Source organism: Gymnoscopelus braueri, assembly GCF_963280865.1.
Source record: "Gymnoscopelus braueri genome assembly, chromosome: 20".
Classification (NCBI taxonomy): domain Eukaryota; kingdom Metazoa; phylum Chordata; class Actinopteri; order Myctophiformes; family Myctophidae; genus Gymnoscopelus; species Gymnoscopelus braueri.
In genome coordinates this window covers 10,253,677-10,260,763 of record NC_137622.1, presented here as the reverse complement: position 1 = coordinate 10,260,763, position 7,087 = coordinate 10,253,677, and positions in this window count along the sequence as shown.

Sequence of the window (7,087 nt, the reverse complement as noted above, 5' to 3'; positions counted from 1 at the left end):
ACTCGAGTATTTCCAATTGTCTATACTTTTACTTCTACTCCACTGCAAAGTGGAGTAGAAGTACAATATTTTGCCAGAAGCAAATATTGTACTTGTACTCCACTACAATTATTTGAAAGCTTTAGTTACTAGTTACTTTGCAGATATAAATGATTACATCATAAAACATACATTAACCACTTTAGCCCTATTTTATACCTAGGCTATTTGAAAATAGCAGATCTACAAGCTCACAACGTGTCGCATCGCGGCGCGTTGTGAGCTTGTAGATCTGCTATTTTCAAACATTTTCGTACTTTTACTTTTGGTACTTTAAGTACATTTTGATACCAATACTTTTGTACTTTTTAAACTTTGAATTCCGGACTTTTACTTGTAACGGAGTACTTCTACATTGCAGTATTGATACTTTTACTTAAGTAAAACATTTGAGTACTTTTTCCACCACTGGTTGTGTGTGTATAGCCCTGAACCCAAGTACAGCATGCACAAGAGAGCACAATTTGAAAATTGGAAACATCTGCTGATCAACTAACCCTGGCACTGCTCCTGTGAGTCACTCCTCTGTGTCCACCCACAGCTCAGTCTTGGTTGAGTAAGAGTTCACAGAAATGCTACTAAACAGCTTACATTTGAGAAAAGTGAAGAATATGCTTGCTCACTCCCTGCATAATTATGCCAATGGTCCATGCCCATGAGAAAGTTCAGATACATTGGTCAACCCACTGAGGAGAAACATGGATGAGGACAGACAGAAAGATTAAAGGACCGTTTCCTTCATTTTATTGTACGATATAGGATTATAGTACACATTCCTATATGTGTATTTCAGTTAAGTCTGCATAGAATTGAGAATGACACAAGTTTGCCAAAATCTATAACCAATGGGATTTTTTTCATATTATCTTTGTATCCTTAAGGATAGCTGTGCAAACCATCGATTTTATGATGTAGCATTGCTAAAGCACAGTGTCTGTAGTGTACTTTGTGGCAGAGTGCCTGAGGCTAATAAAGTTTCTGCCTACACCAGGCATAAAATTGGCAGTTATTTTTAAAAGCCTGAAGCTTGAAAGTAGCTGCACTTTTTGATTAAATATTACCTCAGTACTAAGCCAAGATGGTCATGAATAAATCTGAATGGGATAATAGCAAATAAATTAAACTTCAATATACCCAAAATATAAAATAATCTGAATTTAATAATAATAATAATGCAAGAGGGACATGATTCATTTCAACAAAAGCCTTTTAGATGAAAGTACCATATTTATTTCGATTATTGCTACACATAAAGTTTTAAAGGTCATCAAAAAATATGTTTTTATGTACTGTTGGATATTTTGTATTGCCAGTAAAAAGGTGATTGTGTCATTCTTTCAAAAGACCACAAGAGGGCAGTTGCAACTTACAAGTCACAGGGACTGAAAAGAAAGCCTGCATTGGGAACTTTAAACTTCATGGTTCCTATATGTGAGGGTACAAAGTAGTTTTTTTTAATGTTTTGCAGGTATGAGACCAAAATAAAACACACACACACACACACACACACACACACACACACACACACACACACACACACACACACACACACACACACACACACACACACACACACACACACACACACACACACACCCCTGTTCAGCACCATGGGCAGAGACACAGTCACATACACTTTGCTCTGTTCAGCACCATGGACAGAGGCACATCATCAGTGTGCTGTGGCGCCTCTGTAGGAGGCACAGATGCGTCATCCCAAAACCTATACCATGGCAGTTGGGGCGCAAACGCTCTCACCAAAACATGATTTACTATTCTGTCCCTATAGGCTCAGCAGCCATATTGGCAATGAATTGGGAATTGGCCCTTCCTTACTTCCTTCACAGGTGTTACCAATGATACTAATGAAGGCTCTGTTCCATTTAGTGTGGCATAGTGGTTGTCTTATTTTCAAGAACCCCCATAACTCTGAGGGTGTACGGGTCCATTTGGTTCCATTTGTACACTCTCAGAGTTACACACCCACCATAAGGGGCCATTTGGGAACCAAAATGGAGTGTTTCTAGTGAGCCAACATGCACGATATCAGCACCCTGACCAGAATGGAACAGAGCCTTCATTAGTATCATTGGTAACACCTGTGAAGGAAGTAAGAAGAGGCCCAATTTCTTTTCACAGCCTATTGGTACATAACTCGAACGGCGCTGAGTCGGCCCAAGCGAACTCCGCAACGTTCAGCACGGCAACTCGCTCGCTTTAGCTCACTCGGTGGTGCCTTACGTGGCTCAAGTTCGCTTGAGACGGTGCGCCTCCGTCGCGGTTAAAAACTATATGGGCTAAAAAAGAATAGCCCGCAGTTGTTATAGGCAGAGCCGAGGCACTTCCGCGTTGGCCACAGAAGGTGGGCGTGGTTATAGCACAAGTTGTATAGGCTTAGTATGTCACGGCACAGCTGTCTTGAAGAGGGTCAGTCTGTCCTACACATTCTCACCATAATATGGCCTGGGAGTTGTTGACGGGTAACATCAATTTCCTGTCAGACATTTAACGTGACACTTTTCAACGTTACTGGTAGTCCTGCATGACGTAACTGACCATGGAACGTGGACGTGCATTATGATAGGCTGACACCCCAGTAAAAACATGTAAACACTTAAACTCAATACTCACTAGGCCCCCTCCTGTTTTTGCCGAAAATACAAGCTCATGAGCCTGATATCCACATAAAGCTCAGTTGTGAGCTTAGTTAGCTATTTCAGAAAACTCTCGTCTATAATGACATACCCAAAATAGGGACACCAGGTTGAAATGGGTCAATGCACACACGTTGCTAAAATGGTTTCAAATGGACTTTGCCCTCTTGCTAAAAACAGAAATAAGTATGTGGACATCTGTGAATTAAGCCAGCCCAGCAGAGCATTTTTGTTTAATTCTGACAAAGCCTGCTTTGTAGGTTATATGAGAGGGATTTGTAGTATAAAATTCACAAAACATCCAAGTAATAAAAACCCAGCTCCTGGACAGAGCACGTTTAAAAATAGAAATATACAATCTGCACACTGGATCATGCTCCCACGGTGTATTTATTGAATCAATACGCTATGGGAACATGATCCTGTGTGTGGACGCTCTGTTTTAGGGCTGTGTAGTATAACGGCTCACTCCCAGAAAGGACCTGATTGCAGAAGATGAAATGGATCAAGGAGGGGTTGGAAGTGAAAGAAGAAAATGGGCATCAACTGAAAGACAGAGCATATCTATGTAACACAATTATATCATATCATTATATTATACATCTGCCGCAAGAAAGTAATCTACTGAATGGAAAACGAGCCTATAGAGTAAATGATATTGAACTGCAGTCCACATTGAAAATCAAGTAAATCCAGTGTGATAGCTGGGAATTCCTTGACCAGGGGGATGGGGTTGAGAGGGGGAGGGAGTGTTACTCACTCACCACCCACTACCACAAGCATGACATCACTTCACACACATCAGGGTAAAATGGTTGATTTGAACCATTCCGTGATTCTACTGATCAATTGAACACTCCATAGGACATTTATTTTGCATCAGCATCCTCCATCTGACGACATCACAGTCTTGTTCAATATTCTATTCAGGAAGAAGATTGTGAAGATGTCAAATTTTGAATTAACCCCTGGAGGAGAAATGGTATCATCCTTGGATTCCCCCCACCACCCCTTTTACTTGGTCCATGCAGGGTTGAGCACGTCATTAACAGCATGCTACTACTACAACTACAGTTCACATGACAAGCTAACATGGCAGTATACATAAGACTGCCATGTTATCAAATAAAGTAATAATGGCAGAGGTGTTTTATAAAAACATTTTTTTTTTAAATAATTGCTGGCAATTATAAAAAATAAAGTGATGCTTGCAAAACATCATTTTAGAATTTGTGGGGTTATATTTCAACAACAAATTGCATTAGATATGGCCAATAAATACGCTAGAAGACAACAGTCTTCGAGCATAGACAACAGAGTTTATAAATTCAATCCTAGGGTTCCTTGACAGTTTAAGGAATCCCAGATAATCTGGGTTCTTTTATTTTTTTATTTTTTTTACCCTTTATCAATATCATTTAATTTATTACACAGCTGCATACAGACTATCCTGATAATCTATATATTGATAATGTATCTACTATCTATCAACTATTTTCATAGTAGGCCTACATTCATACACAGGCTATTATTAGGCTAACCAAATGAAAGGCCTACTCGATAACAATGTCTTCCAATTATAATAATCCATAAGAGGTCCTTGAAAATATTTGATAACCCCTAAGGTGGCAAGGCAGTGTTATTACTGAGCTGTAGGGAAAAACGAATAAGGGTTCTTCTAATCATGAAATAGAATATCAGAAAGATAAGGGTGACGTGGTGCACCTAGGGCCATCGCTACACGACCGTGCTGGGTGTTACACCGACGTTGGTGACCTATTGAACGATTTGGTTTCAGGGGTCGCTCTTTTGTTTTTTCGGCCAAGTCGTTGTGTTCGCCGTGAAAATGTGGCTTGTGTTTGATTTTATTTATGTTTGGCTTTTGCCGATGGCATTTCTGCGGGATTGGTTGTTGGTGGCTTTTTTTATTTATTATTATAGGTTTTCCTACCTTTTGACATCACATGCAGAATTTCTGGCAGCATTGGTATAAATATAGGTCTAATGCATATAAGATAACAACTGCATGTATCACTTTAGTTTACCGAAGATGTTCAACATGTTGATTGAATATCATGCGCATCTTCTTCAATCTCGGCAGTACAGTAGCCCTGAAACATGACTGTCATATCATGACAGTCATGGACTTCAACCTGGTGTTTGCATTTTCATCATTTACGACCCGTACATCTACATATACGGTCAGATTTCAAATATAAAGTACTGACCTTATGGCTACGGCCGTTACAATTATGTACGGACCCTCAGAAGTACCCGTATCTTCCATATTGTTCAATAAAATGCCTTTTAATCCGATTAATGGCCATTTTCTCATAGAGTTATACTGTGTCAGCGTGCAATACACCTTCCAGCCGATAGGGTCACGTAGTGAAAAGCATGGAAAATATACGAAGAAAATGGCCACCAATCAGATTAAAATGTTTTTTATTGAACCATACGGACGATACGGGTACTTTTGAGGGCCTAATTGCATAATTGCAACATCGGTGGTCATGGGGTAAGCACTTTATATTTGAACGTTTATGCACATGTACGGGCCGTAAATAGAAAAAGTGCAAACACCAGGTGGAAGTTCACCCATGACTGTCATGATATAATGACAGTCTTGTTTCAGGGCTACCTCGGCAGCTAATTGGTAAAACAGCGACCCCTGGAGTTACTGGATTCGATGGATCCCCAACTCCGGTGTAGCCGCTAACAGCTGACATGTTCCAGGGATGTTGGGGGTGGGGGTGGGGGTGGGGCTGGGGGGGAGGGCGTCGTGATTGTATGAGCCGCACCGTGAAGGGGGACGTCCCTATTGGTGGAGAGAATCCAGAGGAAGACCCACCTACAGTGATCACTTGGTGATATATCTCCCATTTACTCCATATTTTGAATCAGCTGTGTGTGTCAAAAAGGGGACGAGAGTCAAAGGCTGTTTATAGTAAGTAAGAACTGCTTTTTTTCTGGCGTTAATTTGCGTTGGCTTTTGTATTTACAAACCATATACGATCGTCGTGAAGACAGGCTGGTTTGGACCGTTATTTGATGAAAGGCTGTTAAACCAGCTAAATAGGCCTATGATCACAATATTCGTGCATGTGCTTATTTGTTTTATTTTATTTTATTCCCCCCCTCAATCTATAACACAATGGTCGTGGCTTAAATATGTTTCCAAGGAATGTTCAATATTCACAGTGGGTGTTGGAAGTCTGAAATGTCGACAGCGTTGCCGTTTATTATAGTGACTGGATTTTACTATGTCCACGACAGGATTGGATCGGTTATTCACAGCATGCCATCCTATTTATGAAGGGCTCAGAATTGGTGTTTTTTTTTAAAGTGTGTATTAGGCCACATAATATTTTATTTCACATAGCCTATGTGAAATAAAATATTATGTGGTCATATGTCTAAAATAACCAATGTAAAAAATAACCAATGTTACATAGGCTATAATAACCTACCAACATCTGACATTCGCTGTAAATGTGTGAATGTATGTAGTGACAACGTGTGAATTATATCAAAACGATATCAAAATCATGTTGTCGTCGTCGTCGTCGTCGTTGACCCCCCCCCCCCCCCCCCAGAAAAAAGCTGTCGAGCCCTCAAATGTAGGCTACTTGGTCTGCCAGATAAATCTATATTTAGCCTGTATATATTATCCACTCAGATAAATCTCTATTTATCTTATCTATATTTATATTTGATCTTCTCGATATTTATCTTATAATATACCCAGATACATTTATATTTAGCCTGTAAATATTAATATCTACCCTGCGTTATTTTCAAGTCAAAGCCATCACCATGTCCTTTATTGGCAGCCATGGTGAGATGGATAGCATTACAAGCGACCAATAATTAATGAGCGCGTAACACAATTAACCGTTTCACTGATGTGTTGAATATTTCATGCAATGACGGACGGATAAAAGAAAAGGGAGCTGGACGCGCGTCATTGAACAGCGCGTCCATGGCGGGTGTACAGTGGCGGCCCTAATGCTTAATTTATTCTCCGTGGTGTAAGGGTGTCGAGTGCCAAAAACGAACAGATCTATAAGCCAATAGATTGGCCGGAACTGTTCTGTTTTTGGCCAGCGACACCCCCCGCGAGATTGAGTAAATTATGCTTTGACCACTTAAACCCCATATGGGTTGAGCCGCGGAGTCCCTCAGGGTTCAATATTAGTGTCTTTTCGGTTTCCCGTTATTGTGGGGAAAGCTTTTGCTGAAAATAGCAGATCGACAAGCTCACAACGTGACGCAACAGCTCACGTTGCTCTTGTTGTAAGCTTGTCCATCTGCTATTTTCTGCGAAAGCTTTCCCCACAATACTGATGCTGGGGTTTAAGTGGTTAATTGCGTGAGCTCTGTCACAGTCAGGT